Source organism: Cnephaeus nilssonii, assembly GCF_951640355.1.
Source record: "Cnephaeus nilssonii genome assembly, chromosome: 16".
In the NCBI taxonomy this organism is placed as follows: Eukaryota; Metazoa; Chordata; class Mammalia; order Chiroptera; family Vespertilionidae; genus Cnephaeus; species Cnephaeus nilssonii.
The window spans coordinates 40761685-40787635 of NC_137087.1; the positions used below are offsets into that span (position 1 = coordinate 40761685).

Sequence of the window (25951 nt, forward strand, 5' to 3'; positions counted from 1 at the left end):
GACCACGGTACTAAGCTATCTATGACTAAAACATGCTTACATTTTAAAAATATATATTTTTATTGATTTCAAAGAGGAAGGGAAAGGGAGAGAGAGATAGAAGCATCAATAATGAGAGAGAATTATTGATTAGCTGCCTCCTGCACAACCCCTACTGGGGATTGAACCCGAAACCCGGGCATGTGCCCTTGACCGGAATCGAACCCCAGACCCTGCAGTCCGCAGGCTGACACTCTATCCACTGAGCCAAACCGGCTAGGACTGTGCTTACATTTTAAAAATGCATATATGTTTGTTATGACTCTTATGGTATGATGTTTTCTATAATTCAGAGGTGTGAATCTGTAGAGTGAAAAGTAATTCCCACCTATATATTATTTTTAGGAGAAAATTTCACTGTCTTGATCTGCTTTATGGCACAATGTCCATTTATATATTGAAAAGCAGATAAAGGTTTATAATCAAGATGGAATGTTTTTGACTAACACCATTTGCACTGTGGTGCAATGTTGTTGATTACTCTTCTCCAGTCTGTCAACTGTGTTAGTTATGCATTGTATAATTCTGTGAAGCTCAGAAGTTAAATGCCCTCAGCCAGGAAATAGTACATTTAGGTCTTCTCCAGAGGAATCAAGTATTTAAAGCATTAATTTAGATGCCCTATCCTCATCAAATACAAAATATTCCAGGATCCTTTCTTAAGCTATGATTTAACTTTCTCTCTTTTGTATTCTTTCTCTCTTGTAAGCCTCTTCTTTCATTCCTTTCTGTCTTACTCTATTTATTTGTGCTAACCTCAATGTTTAAAATCTAAGAAGAGAGCAGTTATGTGATGCAGATGGAAGAAAAAAGGAGGAAGATAAGGTTGGGGACAAATAACTTTACTAGGGTTGGGGACAAATAACTTTACTTAAAAAACATTCCAATTCTTCCATAATCTTCCGTATATGCAGATTTTCAAGGTTTGTAGGTGACTATATATGTATACGTGAGAATGAAGTTATAAGGCGAATACTGCAGAGAGGGGCGCAATTAATCTGTAAAACAAACACCACATCTAAACACAGAATGAACAACTCTGTCCATGTTCCCAACAATCTTTATATCTTTTGTTTGCTGTTGAAAAAAATTCGTATCCTCTTTCTTCTGTGATGTATCTCTGACTTGTATGGGGATATGAAGACTGGGGCAAGGGGCTGGAGGATGATGTTTAAGGCAAAATAAATCCATTACGTGTTTCTCATTCCATAATGGCATTCCTTTTGGTATTAACTATAGATTCCTCCTGGTGTAAAGGCATAAGAGCACAAGATATACAAACACATCTAATGTGAGTTACCTCTCATTTGCCTTTTCCAGGAGGAACCCCATAGACTAACAGACACAGTGATAGAAAAGCTCCCTGAAGACAAAATGAGGTTACTTCAGTGTACTTTTTAGTAAAGCATGGAGAAAATCTTAGGTATGGCTACAGGTCCATTTTTTCAAAAGCATACTCTGAGACAATGAAAAATGCTTATGATAGACAACTGTTTTTTCAATTATAAACTCCACGTGTACTTCCAAAAAAAAGGGGGACATGAAAATTAGACAAACAATTCTATCGTGGTTTCGCTTTCAATATTTTAGCATATTTCTCTGCCCCAGTCAGTTCTTTTTGTATCTTTGTTAAAAGTAAAATAATTTGTGTAAAAAGTGAGGTGAATGAATAAGTTGCGTTTCAAAAATGCTCCAAAAGAGAAACTAGGAGCCATACTGTTCCTTGGGAGGGAAACCCAGTCACGATATTGACCTCTTTGTCTAGCCCCGTCATCCTGCGGAGGGATTCTTTCGATGGGATGAGAACCGCCCTTGTTGTAACGATAGTTTTCAGATCAGTTATTAAATGTACATGTTTGGAGTTCAGCATGTCTTCCACAGCTGCTTGTAGCATTTTCCTTCACTGACTTGGGCTGCAAAGGCCGCAGAAATCTGCCTCTCAGAAACAAGGGGCGGGGAGACGCCATTTTCAAAGCCGGAAATGATTAAACCTCAGGATTGAGGCCATTCCCGGTCAGCAAGGGCTTGCCAGTAGGACAGTTTCTGGTGGATGCTTGTCTATCATCCCATTGGGAGTAGCATCTCTCCAGCTACTGGTGAACAAAAGGGGGGTCAGTCACTACCGCGGCGAACGCCAGGCAACCGCGCTCCTTTGAGAGGTCAGCGGCCGGCCCAACTCAATGGCCTAGTCCCGCCAGGCACAGCGCGGGTCCTGCCGGCCTCCGTCCTCTTCCGCTTGTTCCAGGTGCGGCGCGGATCCCTCCGCCGCAGCAGGCGCTCCTGGTAGCGCGGCGAACAGCTTTCGGCAATACCCGGATGGAAATGTAATGGCCGCCATCAGGGACTCGCAGGCAATGGGGACCACGACAGGTATTCCCTGTGAGCGGGGCCGCCCAGACTTGTTAGGATGCCGAGACTTCTGAAGGGACAGTCAGGGGGCAAAAGGCGAGTTTGTGGGGCGTCAGGGCACCCCGAACAGGCTCGGGAGCCGCCTCAAGATAGGAAGCGCCTGTTAAATAGTCCCGGCCATTCAGTGCTTTCGCCTAACTTGCTGCAAAGTTTTTCTAGGGAAGTTGGTTCTTTCAGTTGGTTCTCTTGCAGGCTGCTAGAGCTAACCTTAGCCTGTGCTTGTTTTCCGTCCGAGCTTTTTCAACTGCCCACTGCCCAGGAGCTGGAGCGGGCGTGCGACACTGTGTGCCTCCGCGCGCCTGAGAGGCAGCGGAACCCCGGAGGAAGGGGCGGATCGGGCGCGGTGTTTGGGACCGAGCGGGGCGCGCGGCGCTCGAAGCACCCGCTCGGCGCGTTCCGCGGCCGGTGGAGACTGCTCGGGCGCCCCTCGGACCGCACCTCTCGAGCTGTAGGTTCGCAGCCCCACGGCACCCCAACTCGACGGCGTCCCCATTGTGGTCCAGTCTATGTTTTTGGAGGTCTTTCCTTGCGGATATGCTCACTTCCCGGGAGCGCGGTCTTCCTCGGAGTTGGCCAAAGGCGCTCTTCCCGGCGAACCTCAATCACACCCAGTGGCAGATGGGTTTCTTTGTAACCGGCTCTCTCACTTGTAGGGTCCATTTTGAGTCTCTTCTTAACATGGTGTCTTCATTGTCAAGTAGAGAGTCTCTTCCTAGATGGCTATAGCAATTGAAAATATATAGGGTTAGTGCATATGAGGTGAAATGTTGTAACTCTTAAATAGACCAACAAAACAGACATGGTAGCTTTGAGGTTAAAAATGCAAAAGTTAAGGTTCAGTTTTCATTTAGGTTTAAATTTGGAGGCATTTAGTGTTTGTGAGGTATTTATCAAAAGTTTAAAAATCCCTAGAAAAATAAAGTCAGTGTTTAAGAAGTCTTAAGAATGTTGAACTTGGTATGAGGATTAAACATGAAGACACCATTAGGTTATGAATTTTATGAGCTTGAGCAACTGCTTACTGATATTGTTGAATTGGTTTTTATGCAGCAAGAGATCTGATTCGACTGTACTTAGATGTTATTATCCTCGGGTTGAAGAGATAGAAACCATTACAATTGATTCAGTGAAATACCCTAACATTTTTCATAATTTAATTGCTAATCAATAGAAGTGGATTCATTGTCTTTCAGCAGAACTATTCTTCCAAAACTGATAAAGACGTTGCAATGTGTTAACATTTTTAGGATGTTACATTTCATAATGAAGGGTAAGCATAGTAGACCATGTTAATTTTTGTTAAAATTCTCATAAATAATATGAACCAGTACTCTAAAACATTATTAACAAAAGGGGAGGAAGGGATAAAATACAGATATCTAACAACCTGTTTTGCAAAATCCAATTTTTCCTTATAGTTGCCATCAAACTAAGTATAAATATCAATTCAGAGCACTTTATATCTGGTTTTATGGAAGAATTAAAGGGCAGTAACCACAATGGATACCTACTGTGCACATTGATAACATGTGAGCTTTATATGCTTGAGGTTTTTATCATTACACTTCAAAACCTGTCCTATCCTACCCTGTCCTGTCCTGTCCTGTCCTGTCCTCTCTGGTAACTGTGATCCCAAAAGTTTTTATATTTTGAGACATACCAGAATGTATTTTAAATGTATAAATGTACAGACAGGTTGACTTTAAAATATATTTCACACATGCCCTTTAATGTACTTTCATTGTTTACTTTTCTGTTTGGAACTGTTGTTATTGGAAGCTTTGTGCACTTTAGATCCATTAATACAACTTTTTGTTTTTTAATGATAAAATACTTGAGTCTTGCCCAGTTTCCTTCAGGTACCCTATTAAAAGTTTTTTGGCAGAGCACTATACACAGAAGAAGAAATTTGTAATAAAGTTGAAATTTTTATTAATTATCTGACCCCAGGTGTGTAGGCTATGAATAAATTAGTTCTGTATGGTGTATTGGCTTCACACAGTGAGCAATTTTCATGAGATGTTAATTATCAGAAGTGTGTATTAAGAGGTAGCAAGCATTATGGTAGGATAGCTGGGTTGGAATTAGATCCAAATTTTAGTTCTAGCTTTGTGACTTTGTGCAAGACTCATTTTCCCTATCTTATAATAAATGAGGATGTTGAATTAGTTTGATTCTAAGCTTCCCTTTAAGCTTTGAGTTTTCTGACTTTTGTAAATTCATGACATTGTCAATGGGTAGATATGATAGGTTATTTGCCTAAGTACAGATAAGTTTATTTTTCTTCTAAATTTATACACTTAAGTTGAATATGAAGCATAACTGAATTGACAGTATAAAATATTTTACTAATAGTTTTTTGCAGTCAAAGTTTTAAAGTCTTGATCTTTATTTCCAGATATCATCTCTTATGATCACTGTTCCTGAGTATGGCTTTGTCCAGGCATTAAATTGTGTGCCTTTTGTTCCTTGAAGAAAGAGGTATGGTAAAGATTGAAGTATTATATAGTCCATTAAGTAGTAAGTTAATGTGTTTTAGTCTTAGACAAAATAAAATAGTTATGTATATGAGTTTTCATAAGTTACAGTTTTATTTTTGGCTTAAATATTATACATGGTTTTTCATTTTAATATGAGCAGAAAAAGTAGCTTTTTGTTTATTATTTAACATTTCATTAGAGATCCAAAGATGATTTTAACCATATTCTTCTTCTAAGTATAATGATGGCATTAAGAGCTTTTGAGTAATAAGTGATGATAAATATGTTAGGAAGATGTTTTGAGGCTGTGTAGATGGCTAGGAGAATGTTTGTGGGTTTCTGTAATTAGCGCATAGTAATGCATCTGAAGAAAGATTGTCTAGTATGATTAATGGCATCTACATTATAAGTCAGAAAAGAGACTTGGAAATCACTATTGAGTTATGACTGGTTTCCTGGAGACAATCATCTGAATATCTTTGTGTGGACAAAAAGAATGGGAAAAATCTGCCGACAGATCCATGGTATTCTAAGGAAAGCTTTTTAAACTCAGTGGAAAATATTGTAGCCTTATAAAAAAACCACAACAACAAAACAAAAACCTGAAATACAACTGTCTTTAAACATGAGTCTCTTGCTGTTTGTTCTTGTGATATCACAGTGTCATAATTATCTTCACCAAATGCAATAAGTATACACGTAAGTACAACCCTAATTTAGGATTAAGAATATGTACGTAATTACTAAAATAGCTGAAGTAGACAATACCAACTTAAGTTATTACTTTAGTTCCATAAACTTTACCATAAATGTCTTTCTTTTCAGAGCCATTTCCACAAAGGCATGAATTTTTTCATGAATTAAATTCTAATTCTAACAACTACCATGAGTAGAGAGTAACAGAGCTGAATTGAGATACCGGGTTATCATTTATGTTCATTTACCTGCATAATTTCTTCCTCCATAATGTTTGTCTAACCTCTTACCACATGAGACTCACATGGGTACTGTGTTAATCAGGAATAGAAACAATAAGTGCAGAGTGCTAAGAATTTTCTTTGCTATGTTTGCTCCAAACTACTCAGAAAAAGTAATATGATGAAGAATGAAAGCTTCAGCCCTGGCCAGGTGGCTCAGTTCGTTGGAGCATTGTCGCATGCACCAAAGAGTGGCGAGTTCGATTCTGGTCAGGGCACATATCCAGGCTTCAGGATCAATCACCAGTCAGGGAGTGTACAGGACACGACCGATCAGTGTTACTCTCTCTCCTTTCCGCTTTCTCTCAAATCAATAAAAAACTAAATAAAAAAAACCCCACAATGACACATCCCTCTGGTGAGCATTGGGAAAAAAATTTTTTTTCAAATATAATGAAGTAAACAAGGCTGCTATACGATGACTGAACAAAATGATTTGGATTATTCCATCTTGAAAAACGGAGCAAAGTGTGACTAAAAATTAAAATTGTAATTGGTATGACTGCATGAAACAAATGTTAGAAAATTAGAATGAAGGTGCGTGACTTGAAGCTTAAGGAAATTAAGTGGGTTTTACCTGGGTCTTATTTCAAGAAATGGTCATAGCCTAAGCTGAAAGCTTTTCAAAGTCAAATTTCAAAATGTGGTAAAATCGTCACCAATTAAAGTTTGGTTGTCAGAGGTTGTGTGTCAGAGAAGATCTGTCTGTCTGTCTACAGTTTTGTCAACTCAGTATATCATCATTTTGGGAAACCATCCCTTTTCTATTGTGAGTGGTTGATGGGCTATCAGCCAGTCTTGTAAGTTTTATAACCCAAGCCTATTCATTCCTGTTGCAACAGTGATTGCCTGTTACTCATGCAGACCAAATCAGAATCCTTTGAAATTGATATATGAATGCAAGGAGAAAGATGCTCTTTTCTCTCTAAAGTTGTTAATTTGGGAGGGTGCTAGTGACATTCCTACATGTATGAGAACTTCTTGTAGTAGGAAAAAGTGGAGCCATATAGAAATGGAAGATGGGTGAAATAGTGCTAATTTCAGTTAGGGACTATAGCTATGAGCTATCAGTGTTTATCTTTTAATGTTGCGAGCTATTCTGGTGTCCTTCCCAGTCCCTTGGGCCAAAATTTTGTATATAAACTAGTTTTAATTGGATTGCAGCAGAATGAATTTAAGACCTGTAACTTTAAGTTAATCATTTACATCCATCCATCTACAATTTGCCCTTTTCCTCCACCTTGCAAAAGATGCCCTTTATTCATTTATCACATATGCATGCATATAGTCCTTCCTTTGTTCAACTTAACATTTATTGTCTACTATGTACAAATATGGGCAACTGCATGGTTAGTCAAGGATTATACACACTAGGCTGAGTGGATGGTGGACTTTCTCTAATATAGCACACTTTTGTATGCTTAAGTTACAGAAATCAACAAGCATGTGCTGAGAATAATCAGTGCTGTGCTTAGTAATACCTAGGAATAAATTCTTGATCTTCAAAGTGCTTATAATTTAGTTGAGGTATCCAGATTAATGTATGTGAAATCCTATATAGTAAAAGCCTAGGTAGCGTCACGCCCTTGCGTGATGCCGCCACAAGATGGCTGCCACAAGATGGCCTTGGGCACAGTGGAGGCGGGGCCTGGTGGCTGCTCCGTGTGGTGAGGCCTGGGGGTCCTGTGGTTCTGCGCGGCATGGAGGAGGCCGGTCCCGGTGTCTCTGCCACCTTGCGTGGAGGAGCTGGGTCCTGGCAGAGGAGGCAGGTCACGGCAGGGAAGGGCAGTTGTGGGCAATCGGGCTGGCAGTGGAGGGCAGTCGTGGGCGATCAGGTCAGCAGGGGAGCGGTTAGGTGTTGATCAGGCTGGCAGGGGAGTGGTTAGAGGGCAATCAGGCTGGCAGGCAGAAGCGGTTACGGGTCAATCGGGCAGGCAGGCAGGCGAGCGGATAGGAGCCAGGATTCCTGGATTGTGGGAGAGATGTCTGACTGCCGGTTTAGGCCCGGCAGTCGGACATCCCCCGAGGGGTCCCAGATTGGAGAGTGTGCAGGCTGGGTTGAGGGACACCCCCCCCATTCATGCACCGGGCCTCTATTCTATAATAATCTTACCTAATAGACAAATATGTAAATTGGCCGTACCTTCGCTATGCCCACAGCTAATCAGAGTGAGTGAGTATGCAAATTAACCCACCAAAGATGGCGGATAATTTGCATATGAAGGCAGGGCGGGCAGCACCATGGCCTGCTTCCAGGGGTACGGGTCCATCGGGAGCAGAGGAAGCCCTGTGGGCAGCGCCAGACACTGCCCACAAGGTACCAGGCCATGGCCGGGGAGGCGGTGGGGTGGGCAGCGCCAGACGGCACAGGAGGGATCCGGGTTCATTGCGCCCTGGGGAGGCAAGGCCGGACCTGCCTAGTCACTCCCGGGGGTCCCTGGGAGCATCGTTGCCCGGGGAGGCGAGGCCGGACCGCCTAGCTGCTCCCATGGGGCTTTGGGAGCATCGCCGCCCCGGGGAGGCGAGGCCGGATCGCCTAGCCGCTCCCGGGGGTCCCTGGGAGCATCACCGCCCGCCACTCCTGGGGGTCCCTGGGAGCATCGCTGCCCCGGGGAGGCGAGGCCGGACCGCCTAGCCGCTCCCGGGGGTCCCTGGGAGCATCGCCACTCCGGGAGGCGAGGCCGGACCCGCCTAGCCGCTCCCGGGGACCCCTGGGAGCATTGCCGCCCCGGGGAGGTGGAGGCAAGGCCTGACCTGCCTAGCTGCTCCCATGGGGCTTTGGGAACATCGCCGCCCCGGGGAGGCGAGGCTGGACCCTCCTAGCCGCTCCCGGGAGTCCCTGGGAACATTGCAGGCATGGGGTTGCTGAGACCCAGACCTGGCCTCTGGCCACAGATTCATAGCTTCGCGGAGACCAAGGGGATCTGTCTCATCTGCAGAGAGACAGGTTCTGCAGTGGCCCCAAGACGCGGGTGAATATAGTCAATAGTGTTGTAATGATGGTATGATGCCAGGTAGGTACTAGAGCCCAGCCAGGGAACAAGGGGCATGGAAGGACTCCCAGGCAGAGGGGCAAGGACCCTCACCCCTGAGGCGGGGGTTGAGGGGTGGTGCCACCTCAGTGGAGGGGTGCTGCACTGCAGGGTACTGGACTGACTGATGTGATTCAGAGAAGCTCCCAGTGCTAATGGGCCTCGCTCAGGCGGCCTTCACACTTCAGAGGCAGTGACTCCTGCTCCTGCCTTGACCCAAAAGCAAGCCCGCGGTGCCCTGCCCCATGGCAGAGCATGCCTAGGCAGTGAGTGCGAAGTCTTCCACCTGCTCCGGAGAAGCAGGGGCAGTAAAGAATGGGGGGCAGAGGACAGGGAGAGGAAAGAATGTGGAGCATCCGCAATGAAGAGAGGTGCTCAAGAAAGAGGCTCGGAAGCCTGACTGGAAGGTTTGTTCTGTTTGCTGGGTGGCTGCTCCTTAGGAAGCGCAAAGAGCATGGCTCTGAGGGCTTCCTGTGTGCTGAGTCAAGTTCCACAGCCAACTGGAATTGGCCTCAGTTTCCTGGTCTGTAAAATGGATGAAGCATGTCCCAGTGCCTTCACTGAGCTTTGATGGCCAATTGAGATACTATATAAAGAAAATGAGGGAAGAATTGAGAAAGAAAAGGAAGGACGAGCAACACAAAAGAAAGACTGAAAGGAACCTGTAAACCCATTGTCACTTAAATAGGGAATATAGTCAATAGTGTTGTAATGATGGTATGATGCCAGGTGGATACTAGAAATATCAGGGAACACTTTGTAAAGTATATGATTGTCTAACCACTATTCTGTAACTAATATAAAACCTGAAACCAATACAAAATAATATTGAATGTAAAGAAATGAAAATTGGAGTGAAATTTTTATAAATTTCAAAGTTTAAATAAAAGCTGTAAAGGAAGGAAGGGGAGAATAAAAATAGTGTTTTTCATTTTAAAGAGTTGTCTTTATATGGTGCTTTTATACTTTTATACTTTTCTAAGTCATTATCTCATTTTAATTTCCGGGCAACTTAAAGACAAGATAATTTTTCCCTCCACTATTCAAAGAAAGGAAATCTTGGTGTCTGGTCCTAATGATTCAATCGTCAAGCCCTTATTGTAAATCAGGGTTAGTAAAATTTTCTGTGCAGGGTCATATCTATACTAATAAAAGCCTTGGGGGTGATCAGGCCAGCAGGGGAGGGTATTTGGGGGCAATTAGGCCTGCAGAGGAGCAGTTAGGTGTCAATCAGGCCAGCAAGGGAGCAGTTAGGGGGCAATCAGGCAGGCAGGTGAGCGGTTAGGAGCCAGCGGTCCTGGATTGTGAGAGGGATGTCCAACTGCAGGTTTAGGCCCGAATCGGACCTAAACCTGCAGTTGGACATCCCCCGAGGGGTCCCATATTGGAGAGGGTGCAGGCTGGGCTGAGGGACACCCTCCCCAGTGCACGAATTTCGTGCACCGGGCCTCTAGTACAAGCATAATATGCTAATTAGACCAGGTGTCCTTCCGGACATCCTTCCAGACAGCCTTCCGGACGAAGCCGGGCCTGCAAAGGAAGCCCAGGTCCCAGATGCCTGCCAGCAGCAGGAGGGAAGCCCGTGCCAGCAGCCAGGGGAAGGAAGGCCTACTCTTGCACGAATTTCGTGCATCAGGCCTCTAGTACAATATAAACAGCTAAAACAGGTAAGTGAATGCACACTTGTGTAGTATGGATTTTAAGTGAGTTTTCATAGGTAGGAAATTAGTTAGGGCTGGCCCAGTCTAGGAAAGTTTCTTAAAGGAGGTATAACTTCAAGTAGATTTTGACTTAATGAAGTGCGTTTTGAAGCCACAGAGAATCCTATATAATAAAAGCCTAATATGCAAATCGACCAAACTGTGGAATGACCGGTCGCTATGATGCGCACTGACCACCAGAGGGAGATGCTCAATGCAGGAGCTTCCCCCAGCCCGCAGGCCCAAGGCTAGCCAAGGCAGGTGCCAGCGGGGACCCCCTGATCACTCCACCGGCCACCCCTCAGAGGGAGGCGATCGGCAGTGGCGGCGGGGGCAGGGCCAGTGAGCGGACGGCGCCAGGCTGGCCAAGGCGGGTGCCAGGGGGCTCCCCTGATCCTCCCGCTGGTTGACCCACAGATTGACTCTGATCTCCAGCCAGTCCTAGGGACCCTACCTATGCACGAATTTCTTGCACCGGGCCTCTAGTAATTAAAGTGTAGAGTTGAAAATTATTAAGTCCAGTGGTCAGTTCTCAGTCCTCATCCTACTTGACAGAGTTGATCAATTCCTGATCCTGGAAACACTTTCTCCACTTTACTTTCAGAATCCAATCTCCTGATTTACCTACAGTCTCACTGGTCATTCCTTTTAGTCTTGCTAGCTGGTTCTTTCTCACCTGTTTCCTCTAAATGTTACAGTATAGGCTCAAGCCTTGAACTTCTCTGTTTACTTATCTGCTGGCAATTTCATTCAGTTCTATATACTAAATATATACACAGAAATATGTAGACACACTAGTGACTCCAAAAATGTTATCTTATACCTAGACCTCTATGTTTTATACTCAGCTGCACATTCAACATGTCCACTTGATTGTCAACTAGATATCTCAAAGTCTACGTGGTTAAAGTCAACTCTTAGTATACTTGTCAAACCTACTACTCCCACTAGGCTTACTATTCTAATAGTAAATTTGCAACTGATTTCTTCTAGTTGCTGAGGTAGAACTTTGAAAATTATTCTTGCCCTAGCTGGTTTGGCTCAGTGAATAGAGCATCAGCCTGTGGACTGAAGATTCCCTGGTTCGATTGTGGTCAAGGGCACATGCCTAGGTTGCAGGCTCAAAATTCCCAGTGCGGGAGGCAGCCGATCAATGATTCTCTCTCACCATTGATCTCTCCCTCTCCCTCTCCCTCTCCCTCTCCCTCTCCCTCTCCCTCTCCCTCTCCCTCTCCCTCTCCCTCTCCCTCTCCCTCTCCCTCTCCCTCTCCCTCTCCCTCTCCCTCTCCCTCTCCCTCTCCCTCTCCCTCTCCAAAATCAATAAAGGTATTTTAAAAAGTAAAAATAAAAAATATAAAATTATTCTTGACATGTTTCTTTCTCCTATATGCCAAATTTAGTCTGTCAGAAAAGCCCATAGATCTGTCTTCAAAATGTATATATACAGAGTATGACCATGCCTTATTTGTTTCCACCAAGACACCATCCTCTCTACCTGGGTAATTGCAGTGTAATAATCTTCAAGCTGGTCTCCTTCCCTCCACTCTTAGCTTCCTCCAAAATACTCTGTTCTTAACTTAGTAGCCAAAGTGATCCCTTTAAAAAAATAATTTGGCTCATGTTACTTCTCTATCCCAAATGCTCCAGTAGCTTCCCATTGCGTTTATAGTAAAACTAAATAAGGCCACCAAGCCTTGTTTTAGTCCCGTTAGTTCTTTGACTTCTCGTATTCCTTTTCCTCTGTGCTTTCTGTTCTAGTCTTGCTACTCTCCAAACATGTTAGGCACTCTACACGCAGAGTGTTAGCACTTACTATTTCTTTTCTTGGAATGATTTCTGCTTCAGCTCCTTAAGGTCTTGGCTCAAATAAGATCTTTTTAAGTGAGGTCTCCCCGACTTAGTATTTAAAATGGCAACTTTCTAACCCTGGCTGGATAGCTCAGTTGGTTAGAGCGTTGTCCACCAAGGTTGCTGGTTTATTTTCCGGCTGGGGCACGTACAAGAATCAACAAATGAATGCATAAAATAAGTATAAAATAAGTGGAACAACAAATCAGTCTCCCCCCCGCCCCCCTAAAATCAATAATATTAAAAAAAAAAGATTATTAAAATGTCAACTTTCTGGTTCTGCCTAGTCTATCCTTTATATTTTTCTATAGCATTTGTCACCTTTGAATATATTACATAATTTACTTTGTTTATTATCTAAGTAATCAGTAAAATGTTAGCTGTTTGAGGGGAGGGATTTTTGTCTATTTTGTTCCAATACTTGAACAAGGCTGGTACAGATTTGCTGCTAGCTACAATCCCAGCACTATGCTAGGTGCTGGTAATATAGCAAAGAACAGGACAGATGTGGGCCTTATGCTTATGCAGCTTTTGTTCCCCCAGTGGTAGAGATGGAAAATAAATTGGCCAATAAATAAAATACTGCCAGAAAAAAATATTACAAAAAAAAACAACTACAAAAGACTAAAATAGAGAATTTTTTTCCTGTTTGAGGAGGGGATGATTTATAGGTTGGAGGAGACCTTTCTGAGGCAGTAACATTTGAGCTGAGACCTAAAAGATGAGAAGGATCTAGCCTTATAAAAAATGGGAGAAAGAATATTTCAAGCAGGGAACAGCAGGTGCAAAGGCCTGAGATATGAAAAGAGCAGTTGAGGAACTGAGACTACCTTTGGTAGCTTACTGGAGTATATTTACACATGGAGAGAGTGGTGTGAGATGAAATTGAATAGAAAAGTCCCAGACCAGATGTCACTGTTTTTTGCAGGCCTTGACAAGAGATTAAATTTTATTTGAAGTACCTTAGAAAGCCACTAAGGAGTTTTAAGCAGGGGAAACTCTGACCTATTTATATTAAGACTAGTGGCCTGGTGAACGAAATTCATATGGGGGAGGGGGGGAGATGTGGGTTCCCCTCGGCCCAGCCTGCACCCTCTCCAATCGGGGACATCCCTCTCACAATCTGGGACCACTGGCTCCTAACCGCTCACCTGCCTGCCTGCCTGATCACCCCTAATTGCCTTTGCCTGCCTGCCTGATCACCCCAACCCCTCTGCCTGACTGACTGAACGCCCCTAACCTCTCTGTCTTCCTGATCGCCCCTAACTGCCTCTGCCTGCCTGCCTGATCACCCCTAACTGCCCTCCCCTCCCGGTCTGATCTCTCCCCTAACTGATCTCCCCTGCTGGCCTGAGCGCCCCTAACTGCCTCTGCCTGCCTGATTGCCCCCAACTGCCCTCCCCTGCCGGCCTGATCTCGCCCCTAAATACCCTCCCCTGAAGGCCTGATCTCACCCACAACTGCCCTTCCCTGCTGGCCTAGTTGCCCCCAACTGCCCTCCTCTGCTGGCCTGATCTCACCCCCAACGGCCCTCCCCTGCCAGCCTGATCTCACCCTCAACTGCCCTCCCCTGCTGGCCTGATTGCCCCTAACTGCCCCTGCCTTGGCCCCCACCACCATGGCTTTGTCCGGAGGGAAGTTGGACGTCCGGAAGATGGCCGGTCGACCCGGTCTAATTAGCATATTACCCTCTTATTAGTATAGGTAGATTACATAGTATAGGATTGCTTAAATGGCGGGGGGGGGGGGGGAGAGGGCTTTTTCAGCAGGAGGAGATGCTCTTGGTAAGCAAAACTACATTATGTGGACTGATAGCCAGCCATATGCACTATACTGCCAAACCGGTCATTAAAAAATAGAACCGCTTTATACCTTGCAATAAACAGCTGTTGCCCTTAAAACACCCCCCTCAGTCCCCACCTTAGGTTCTGCCTTCACAGTTCACCCAGATTAGGTTCTGATTGGTCAGTTTCTATGCCAGTAAGTGTCAAAAGCTCTGCCTCCTAGGCAGTCATTGGCTCCTCGCAGTTCACCCAGATTTGGGTCTGATTGGTCGGTTTCTATGCCAGTCAGCATCTCCAGGCCTATCGCTGGACCTGATCAGAGAGGCAGGGCTGATCAGCAGCTGCCCCAGGCTGCTGGCTAGCAGGCTGAACTGCTGACCTCTCAGAGAGAGAGAGAGAGAGAGAGAGAGAGAGAGAGAGAGAGAGAGAGTCAAGGGCTGATCAGCTCTTGCCTGTCTCTCTCTCAGGGCCTCACCAACAGCCTGGGGTGGCTGCTGAACAACCCCGCGCCTCTCTTTCTCTGAGAGGTCAGCAGTTCAGCCCGCTCGTCAGTCCCCGCCCACCCGAGCCTGCTGCATGTGCAGCCTGGTGTTCGGTTGTCCCTTTAGTCATTTTGGACATTACAGACCCTGGATCTTTATATATAGAGATTACTTTTGCTCTTGTGTGGAGAATGGAGTCAGGGGATGATGATGGGCAAAGGGGAAAACATGGAATGCCACTTAGCAAGACTAGTATTTTAATCAAAGTTGGAGAGAAGAATTCAAACTGTATTTTGGAGATAGAATTGACAGGATTGCTTTTGGATTAATGGGGAAATAAGAAAAAGAGACTCAAGAATGATTGCTTGATTTTTGGGTTTGCTACTCTCCAAACACGTTAGACACGCTATGGTCAGAGTGTTAGCACTTACTATTTCTTTTATTGGAATTGTAGTGCCATATACACTCAGTGGCCAGATTATTATGATCTCTGAAAGCATAATGATCTGGCTACTCTGTGTGTGTGTGTGTGTGTGTGTGTGTGTGTATTAGAGGCTTGGTGCATGAATTCTTGCATGAGTGGGGTCCGGGCAGCCTGACCAGGGGGAGGGGACATGGGCAGTTGGCCGGCCTGCCTGCTGGTCAAACTCTTGGTCGAGGGGACAATTTGCATATTAGCCTTTTATTATATAGGAAGGATATACACTGAGGGGCCAGATTATTATGCATTCAGAGATCATAATAATCTGGCCACTCAGTGTATATGGGGAAGCCTGGAGAGTGGAGTTTGTTTTATCCATAGAGATGGGTTTTTTGTAGAGCCAGAGAAAAGTTCAACAGAAAGTTGAGAGGAAATTTATTACATGTTCTCCCAATCAAGGAGCAATAAATCTGTTTATCCTCTCCCCCCCACCTTGTGTTCAAAATTGTAAGTAAAATCTGCCTATTCTCCTACATCACTGCCACAGCAAAATGACAAACAGAAGAACGAATGAGAAATAAAGTTAATCTTTCTCCTTCTCATACAGAATTCAGTGGTCTTTATTTCACTTTGTACAGATTATTTCTTTCTTGTCCTTGCATTTTACTTTGGGAATTGCCTTTTAAAATTCTCTGTACCTACTGTGGAATTCTAATCTATGCTAACACTGCCAGTTTTCTGGATCCTCACTTTTTATTTAGATTGTTACTTAGTCCTCCAATTTTTTCACTTTCATTTTTACACTCTTTCTACACTGTATCTTGCTTGATTTTTAGTACCATTCTAATATTTCTAAAATAATGCTTTTATAACTTCTCTCTGCTTGAGAACTAACAGTGGTTCCTGGTTACCTTTTATTTCAAGTTTAGCTCTATTCTCTGTAGTTTGTTCTCACTTAAATCCTTAATATACATTCTCTCTTTGATCTAGATCCTACAATGCAGTAAGAGAAAAATGCTTTTGAAAAAATTTCAATATATATTTTTGTTTATTTCAGAGGACTGAGAGAGAGAGAAACATCAATAATGGGAAAGAATCATTGATCACTTGCCTCCTGCATGCCCCTACTGAGGATTAAGCCTGAAATCTGGGCAGTGGCCCCGACTAGGAATCCACCTGTGACCTCCTGGTTCTTAGGTTGACACTCAACCACTGAGCCACACCAGTTGGATGAGAAAAATGCTTTTCTTCCAACATTTCTTTGTTCTGTTTTTGTGGTCCAGGTAGCTTTGCTCCTTTCTTACTTACTTAAGTCCCACTACTCTTTAAAGAGCCATCTTCTTTTCTGTGAAGTAAACACAGTTAACACTGATCTATCAACATAATGTCTTAAGAGCCTTTGGTTACAAGTAAGAGAACTAGTTTAAGATAGTATATGCTGAAAAGGGGAGATTATTTTAAGGATACAGGATTTCCTAGAATTCAGGGGCAGGAATACACAGGCATGCCTCAGTATGGAAAAACTTGTGGTGGTGACATTACCCTCTTGGTTTCAATCAAGGTACCCAGAAGAGCTGATGATTTTCTCCCTATTGTTTTGGTTTGTTTTTTGCTATGCCATGGTGTCATTTCTTAAAAAAAAAAAAATTAAACTGTTTTCAGTAGTTTGGAGGATAGCTGTCAATAGATTTGTCTTTGTTTACATAAAAATACACTTATGGACCTTTCCTCTTGATATAAAAATGGAGATCTTGACTCCTAATTTAAAAATGCATTACTTGCCTTAATTGGCAACTTCTTTTATTAAAAACAAAAATATTCGGAATAAACATTTTGAAATAATTTCAATAAATATACTTTTTTATAATGTTTTCATGTGTACTATAATTTAATCATTTTCCCATTCATGGACATTTAAGTGATACTGCTATATATCTATATGTTGTGCTTTCATTTGAGGTTAGAATATAAAAAGTGATTATGGGAGTATACTTAGAAAATGTGAAGGAAATTGATTATTTTTAAGGAAACGATAAATTGTCAAAAGTGACTCAAACAAAACAAACAAACAAAAAAAGTGACTCAAACAAACTCGAAGATCCCAGAAACCGTAGAGTAATTTGTCAAATTGTGAGGCCTTAACTCCACAGAAGTATCAAACTCCATATGGTTTTGTTGGTACAGTCTATGCAGTTTTAAGAAGTGGGCAATTCTCATGTTTAGTGAACTGTTCCAGAGCAGGTGAAATAACAAAACTCTTAAAGCATCAAAAAAGAGAATTCTAAATAAAATTTTGTCAGAACACAGCCAGAACTTTATTAAAGAATGAGATCCTTAGCCCCAACCAGGTGGCTCAGTTGGTTGAAGCATTGTCCTGTACACCAAATAGGTTGCAGGTTCAATTCCAGTCGAGGCACATACCTAGGTTGCAGATTTGATCCCTGATTGGGGCGTGTATGAGAGGCAACTGATCAAAGTTTCTCTCTCACATAGATGTTTTTCTCTCCCTCTCTTTGGAAAATCAGTGAACATATCCTCGGGTGAGGATAAAGAATAAAGAATGGTATGCTTACTTAATGCAAAAAGTTCAACATTACACTTGGTATTTGTGTAGTTTATAGAAAAAAATAGACTGATGTTATAATTTTCACTAATTCTTTTAGCAATGTACCAAGATCATGAAGCATATTATTAATTGAATATCACTTATTTTCAATTTAAAATATATGTAACTTTTTATATGTATAACAACACTGCATACATAGCTGCCATTCTGGTGGTACCAGTTCCCTTCACTAGTTTTTTAGATAACATCATGGTTCACAAATTAATTATTAAAGAAACAAAAAATATCACTTCTCTTGAAGCAATGAATTTATGAGTGACATCTAATAGCATAATTCTTCATTCTCTGAGTATATGTTTATAGAGTTAACTTTGTTAAAAGCTTTTCTGCAGTGGTGTGATTGGGTACCTATGTGTTGATATGAGTACAACATGGAGTAATATCTATTTTATTTTAGTTTCTTCTCCATCTTTAGTGTCAACATTCATCAACTTTGTACTGGCTCAAGTTTATTCTTTTAAGTTTGTTCAGGAAAAACTCAGTTTACAACAGAAGTGACTTTGTTTGAGAATTTCAAAATTTTCATGGCTTTATGCCATTTTTTTTAACTTCATGCCATTTTTTATGAAGTTTTATAATAGTGTGGTCTAGAAGCAAAGAGATTGTCATTCTTTTTTTTAAAAAATATATTTTATTAATTTTTTACAGAGAGGAAGGGAGAGGGATAGAGAGTTAGAAACATCTATGAGAGAGAAACATCGATCAGCTGCCTCCTGCACACCCTACTGGGGATGTGCCCGCAACCAAGGTACATGCCCTGACCTGACCGGAATCGAACCTGGGACCTTTCAGTCCGCAGGCCGACGCTCTATCCACTGAGCCAAACCGGCTTTGGCAAGATTGTCATTCTTGTTACATCCAAATATAAACTATTTGCTTATGCTATGATAAGGAAGTATATGTAGTATGCCAGTGTGGAGGCCATAGTGAACCAAGGACATTTTAAATACTGACCTAAGGCTAGTCAATAATCACTGTAAACATTTTTATGTGTGTATGATTGACTTTTTATGTGAGTTTGTATGAGTCCATGTCTGTTTATCTTTCTCTTTATTTTCATCAGTAGTTGTAGCCTGATATATTAAAGCTTGATATATCTACCGTTTGTTTTCTGGTTTTTCATTTAATGCCTTTTGGATATCTTCCTATTAATAAATTGTGTTTATAATATATCATCGTAAAAATTGAATAATATTTTGTTGAGTGAAAATACTATAATTTGTTTTTTGGTGGACATTTAGTTATTTTTAATTTTGTGATTTTTATAAACAATGCTGCAATGAACGTCTCTGATTGTTATCTTTAAGTACCCACTCTCTCAGCTGTCTGGTATTCCCTATTTCAGTTATTCTGAAGAGAATTCCCTCTGTAGAGAATAAATCTCCAGATCTTCTGCTATGGTGGGGGAACAGCAGTTACCTAGCATAGAATAGGGAAGGGAATCTTAGTCTCTGACCAACTCAAGCAGCTTTCTCCAAATTTCTCTTTATTTTAGCTTTCTACTCCTTTTCCATTTTAGAGTCACTTGGTGTTCCTAATCCTTTTGAAGATTCAAAGTGTAAAATGGGTTAGTTCTCAGCTTTACCCACTGTCTGGTATTGTTTTCTTGGGTCTGCAAAATCCTTTACTACTTATCTGTTTTTTAGTATCTAGAGTTTCGTTGCTATTGTTAACTCATCTGTTTCCCCTTGTTAATTTTTCTTTAAGGACTTACTATATTTGTCATGTTGCAAATATTCTCCTCCAGTCTTTTCTGCTTTCTTAACTGTATTAACAAAATACATTTATTTCTATTTTGTAGATTTTATTGTCAACAGATATTCAAATTATTTCTTTTTTTAGTTCTTTTTTTCTGATTGGAATTCAGTTTTCTTCAAGTATTTAATACTTTTTTTTTTCAGAAAGATATATATGTAGTATATTCTCTGAATTTTTGCATATCTAAATTTGTATTTTACCTGCACATATGAGAGTTTACCTGGGCATAGGGCTAATTTTTGGGGTTAATTCTTTTCTCTCAGAACTCTATAAATGTTATTTCATTGTTTCTAGCATATAGAATTGTGAGTAAAATGTTTGATTAATATTGTTGTCTGATTAAAGTTGGCATTGTGGATAAAAATTTGAAAACCATTTTAGGTAATTGTTCCTTTCCACCTTTTATAATATTTTATTTTTATCTTTTAAATTAAAAAATAATTTACTAGGTTAAGTTTGTAGATACCACGTTTTATATTCTCCTTCCACTAGTAATCTTGCCAGACATTTGGGGAGCCTTTAATTTGGAAAATTCAAGTCTTAAAAATAACCAAATCCTGTGTAATTTTTTCTTTCTTTTTCTTTTTTTCCCCAAATCATTATTTTCCTCCATCTGTTTTGTACTCTCATGGCAGTATCCCTCCCTCCCCTCCCCCCATATTATTATTATCTTAAGTCTTAATGAGATTGCCAATTATTACTTGATTTTCTTTTTAAAGCTCTCTCCTTTTTCCTACAGTAACTTACATTGTAGTTACTGTTTTCACTGCTGGAATGGGAGAATAGAAGATAGGTTTTGATGAGTGTTCAGGTTATTTGCCCTTTGTTGAACAGCTGCATCCAATGATGTTTCTGCCTACTTACCTTTTTTGATGGCATTGATAGTTGAGATGAATTCATAGATGATAAACCAAGATACTCCTTTTTCTTTTTGGTTAGATGGAGGGTGGAGGAAAATTAATGTAATGATTTTTCTAACAGCTTAGAGATAACTATTTACTTATGTGGAGAAAGAACAGAAGTTTTAAGCAGAAGGAGATAGCCAGAGATAAAGGAAGATGTATCTTTGTTCAGAAATAATTTCCTCTTCACATCTCTCTTAATAGCTGGTGCTAGCAACCCCCAATTTCTGCTTGGCCTCTGGACCCAGATCAAAGCTTTGGATTCATCCTCTCCTCCCCATACCTCAGCAGAGACTTCTGTTGCCCAAGGGACTTCACACAGTCTTCCTCTCAAGCCCTTGCTTTCTCTCCCAAGGTATGTTTAGGGGAGGGAGTGGACAGAATTATGTTACTCATTTCTTTAATAAGGACATAATAGATACTCATTAAATATTTGTTGAATGAATGCTCCCTAGTAAGCCTCTTCTTTAAAAGTGGTGCTTGACAGTTGGTCAACATTTGCTTTCACTCTTCTTTCTCTGGACCATATTTTACCCAAACACCTGACTGTATATGTATGGAATGTTTTCTAGTTTCTAGCCATTTTGTAGGATTTTGTTAGGTATTCTTTAATTTTTGGTTTGTGTTTCAGTGGACAGTTGGGAAAGGAAGGAAATCAAATTGTTTAAGCTTCCATCTTGGTGCAGGAAGCACTTTTTTAAAGAAATACTTTATACAAATTGTGTTATTTCAATTGATGAGATACATGTTGGTCAAGTCTTATGAGGAAATAATCCTATATAATAAAAGCCCAGTGGCTGAACGGCAGAACAACCAGAACAACTGGTTGACCAGTCGCTATGATGTGCACTGACCACCAGTGGGCAGATGCTCATTGCAGGAGCTACCCCCTGGTGGTCAGTGGCGCTCTCACAGTGGGCTGATCCCCACAGGCCAACCCCCCCCACCAGTGCAGGAATCCCACGCACTGGGCCTCTAGTACATAAATAGAAGGCAGGAGTTTAAAGAGAATATTTAAGCTCTAGTTGGGTTTTCTCAGTTGTTAGAACATCAGCCTGTGGCCCAAAGGGTCACAAATTTAATTCCAGGTCAAGGATGCATACGTCAGTTACAGGCTCTATCCCCAGCTCAGGTTGAGGTGGGTATGGGAGGCAACCAGTTGATATGTCTCTCTCACATCAATGTTTCTCTCTCTCTCTGTCTCTCCCCCTCCTCCCTTTCTTTGACTCTCTAAAAATAAATGGAAAAATATCCTCTGTTTTTGATTAAAAAAATAATTAACAGGTAGATATATCCTTGGATGAGGATTAAATAAATAAATAAATAATTTAAAATCAGTGATCCTTATTGATGGAGTAGAGATTAGATTGTAGTGAAAAGAGCATTAGCTAATAAATTGGAAGACTAAAATTTTATTTCTCTTTCCTTTTATTATGTTATATGAAATGTCCCCAACATGCTATATATTTTTCCTCATAGGTGGCAATCCCTAGTATTATTTGCTACCAGGGCTTCATCTTTGATTGCTTCCATGTACTACTATAGGTTGAACATAGTTGAAGATAGAATAGATTCTCCAGATTTCAAATTGGAGGGCAAATAAACCCAGAACTACCTAAAATATACAAACGCCCCCAATACTATATTGTATATGCCATACATTAACAATAAAAAAATTGACATTGAACATTAATTATTTAGTAGTTATCAAACTTAAGTAAAAGCTAAGTAGATTTCTTAATAAGTTGGTTCCTTTTATCAGTTTTGTTTTGTCTGTGAGGAAAGGGCATGCACTTTAATGGGTAAACTTTGTGGCATGTGATTTGGCTGCCATGTATCCTACTTAATTATTTTCTACTAGAGGCCCAATGCACGAAATTCGTGCAAGAGTAGGCCTTCCTTCCCCTGGCTGCCGGTACCAGCTTCCCTCTGGCACCCGGGACTTGGACTTCCCTCACAGCCCTGGCTTCTTCCGGAAGGATGTCCAGTCTAATTAGCATATTACACTTATATTATTATAGACTAGAGGCCTGGTGCATGAAAATTCATGCACTGGAGTGGGGGTCCCTCAGTTGCCACCTCTCACAGTCCAGGAGCCTTCAGGGACGGGAGGCTACCCGGCGATCAGGTGAAGGCGATGCCCCCATCATACCTCTGCTGCTGCCACTGCCGGCAGTGCAAGCCTCAGCCGGCCCTGGTTACCTGAGTCTCGGGTGGTCCTGGGTGGCTGGGCAGCTGCCATCCAAGGCTTGCCTGTGCCTTGGGCCAGCCCTGGGCGGCTGGGGGGCTGAGGGGACTGGGGGACTCTGGAGGCAGGTGCACAGAGCAGTTGGGCCCGCCTAAGGGTGGGCCCAGCCTTGCCACGTGCCTGCCGCCCCGGTGGGGCTAAGGGGATTGGGCACTGCCATCTTGTGGCTGTGGGCACCACCATCTTTGAGGGCATGGCAGTCAATTATCATATTCCCTCCTTATCGGCTGTGGATGCCGCCACCTGCGATGGTGTGAGGGTCAATTAGCATATTCCCTCTTTATTAGATAGGATTCTTTGTGTAATGAAAGAGTGAGGTTCCTGGATGGTCAGCTCTGAATAAACAGTGTATCCTATCTAATAAAAGAGTAATATGCAAATTGCCCATCACTTCAACACACAAGATGGCTGCCCCATGTAGACACAAGATGGCTGCCACAAGATGGCCAGCAGGGGAGGGCAGTTGGGAGGGACCAGGCCAGCAGGGGAGGGCAATTGGTTGGGGACGACCAATCCTGGAGGGAATGGCAGTTAGGGGTGACCAGGCCGGCAGAGGAGGGAAGTTGGGGGCGACTGGGCCTGCAGGGAAGGGCAGTTGCGGGGGACCAGGCCTGCAGGGGAGTGCAGTTAAGGGCAATCAGGCCTGCAGGGGAGGGCAGTTAGGGGCAATCAGGCTGGCAGGGGAGCAGGTAGGCATCAGTCAGGCTGTCAAGGGAGTGGTTAGGGGGTGATCAGGCTGGCAGGCAGAAGCGGTTAGGGCAATCAGGAAGGCAGGCAGGCAAGCATTTGGGAGCCAGCAGTCCTGGATTGTGAGAGGGATGTCCGACTGACCGTTTAGGAGCCAGCAGTCCTGGATTGTGAGAGGGATGTTCGACTGACTAAACGGTCAGTCGGACATCCCTCGAGGGTCCAAGATTGGAAAGGGTGCAGGCTGGGCTGAGGGACACCCCCCCCAATGCATGAATTTCATGCACCGGGCCTCTAGTTAATGTATATGTCCTGCCTCCTCCTTTAGATTGTAAGCTGGAATAAGGGAAGGACCAACTTTGTTTTGTTTTGTTTTGTTTTGTTTTTAATCCTCATCCAAGGATATTTTTCCATTGATTTTTTAGAGAGAGTGTGGAAGAGAAGGAAGAGTAGAAGAGAGAAACATGGATGTGAGAGAGACACATCAATTAGTTGCCTCCTGCACATGACCCCATTGGAGGTGGGATTGAACCTATGACCCAGGTTCTTACCCTTGACTGGAAATTGAACCTGAGACCCTCTGGTGCGCAGGCTGATGCTCTAACCACTGTGCAAAGCCATCCAGGGCATGGGACCACATTTTTTAATCTCTCCATGATACCCATCAAAATGCCTCACATTTATAGTAAATATTTATTAGTAAATGTTAGTTGATTGAGTTATTTAACACTGGTCATACTTTTACACTGGTTGCCAGATTTTGGCCTATGTGTTTTCTTATAAGAAAAATTTTAAATTGTGTAGATATTTTGAAATGGAATTAATGGTATTTAGATATATCAAAATCTGTTCTTTTTTAGCATTACACATATTTTTAGACATATGAAATATTAATGTAAAAACAATTTGCCTTTTGTAATGAAACTCATGATATGGTTTCCTCTTAATTATATGTAGTAATAGAAAAGCTTGGGTATGGATAATCCAGAATGAGCACAACATGATGTTCCGGCAAATGAAGAAGAACCATTGCTAGTTGTGCTTAAAAAATTTTGCATGTTTGCCCTAGCCAGTTTTGCTCAGTGGATAGAATGTCAGCCAGTGGACTGAAGGGTCTGGGTTCAGTTCCTGTCAAGGGCATGTACCTGGCTTGCAGGCTCAATCACTGTCCCGGGTCCCGGCATGTGCGGAAGCAACTAATCGTTGTCTCTCTCTCTCATATCTACGTTTCTCTCTGTGTCTCTCCCCCTCCCTCTTTCACTCGCTCTAAAATACCTTTGGGTGAGGATTAACAACAAAATAAGTTTCATATGTTTGAACCCCACCCTCAGATTCTGGTATGGTGAAAATGTGATTATGATACTTGGCCACTGTTGAGACTGATAATCTTAGGGAATCTTCTCTGTTGGTGTGTATTAACCACCAGATATCATTAAACTTTTTTTCTAGCCATTTATTCTTTTTCTTACTTTTCAAATTTATTTTTACTATTTTTTTAATTGTCAGCTGAGTATATTCTTTCATTGATTATAGAGAGAGGAAAGGAGAGTGGGGAGAGATAAAGAGAGAAAAATAAGATAATGTAATTCTTCTAATACACAGTTTGATATTTTACTACTGAACCTTAGTTACTCAGATTCCAACCTCAGTAATAAATTATTGTTACATATATTACTTTATTATTTTTTTACTCCTCTGAAATTTGAATCCTATTTTCTCATACATGGTAATTACAGTAATAATAGTGCCATTTATTTAGCACTTTACAGGATACTGTTACATATGTTTTCTTATTTAATCTCACAACAATTCCATGAAAGAGGTAGGAGAAGTACTAATTTTTTAATTTTTTATTTTATAGATGAAGAAACTGAGACACAGAGATTGACACTTGTCTAACGTTACATAAATCAGTAAGTGTTTGAATTAATGGAGGCAGATAAGTAATGGGTGCATTCTAATCTGCCAAGGGCTTTCCTTGCTGCCATCTGTCTGAGTTCCAGGGACAAAAAACCAAATAGTAGATACACTTTAGGAGTACCTCAGGGGAATGTGCTATTCTTTTTCATTTCTTCTGTTTTTTTATTTCTTTTTTTTTTTTACACGTTAGTAATGATAACATGAGAGCAGATAATGTCATTTTGTTGTTTGTGGATTAACGAAACTTTTATTTTAAACATAAGTTATCCTTGAGGCACTTAAGGAAGTAGAAAATATGGAGGGAAGTGTGTTGAAATTTTTACAAACTAGTACTATCTATAGAGTTAATAATCAAGTGAGAAAGTTAATGATACTAGTATATGTATATAATTGGAATATAAGGTTTTAAGGGCTCTCTTTTTAAGATTTTAAAAATCCTGTTTAAAATGAACAATATCATCAACTTAATATAAAAATCTTAGAGCTTAAGGGTGCATTTCCAATTGTGGTTTTCTTTAGATGAAGTACAGAGAAGTTGAAGTTTGCCCAGTGTGACACAGCAGAGTTGGAAGTAAAGCTTGTATTCCCTGACTTCCATGTTAGAATTATTTCTACTTCAAACTATTGCTTCTTGGTAA

General features: G+C 41.8%; 1 protein-coding gene across 7 annotated transcripts in view; it reads left to right on the forward strand.

Annotated features, from left to right (window-relative positions):
* The window catches only part of ZNF518A (zinc finger protein 518A), a 78886-nt gene that overhangs the window by 19639 nt on the left and 33296 nt on the right, over positions 1 to 25951 (forward strand). For 2 of the 7 annotated variants that reach the window (XM_079794136.1, XM_079794132.1), the window contains exons 1-5: positions 1472 to 2409; positions 4847 to 4929; positions 20663 to 20813; positions 25255 to 25306; positions 25833 to 25947. The gene's annotated coding sequence lies outside the window, so the exon portion shown is untranslated. Of the gene's footprint in view, positions 1 to 1463; positions 2410 to 2429; positions 2897 to 4846; positions 4930 to 20662; positions 20814 to 25254; positions 25307 to 25832; positions 25948 to 25951 lie in introns of those variants that run through there. The other 5 variants (XR_013814770.1, XM_079794137.1, XM_079794135.1 and 2 more) reach the window with 5 other exon arrangements.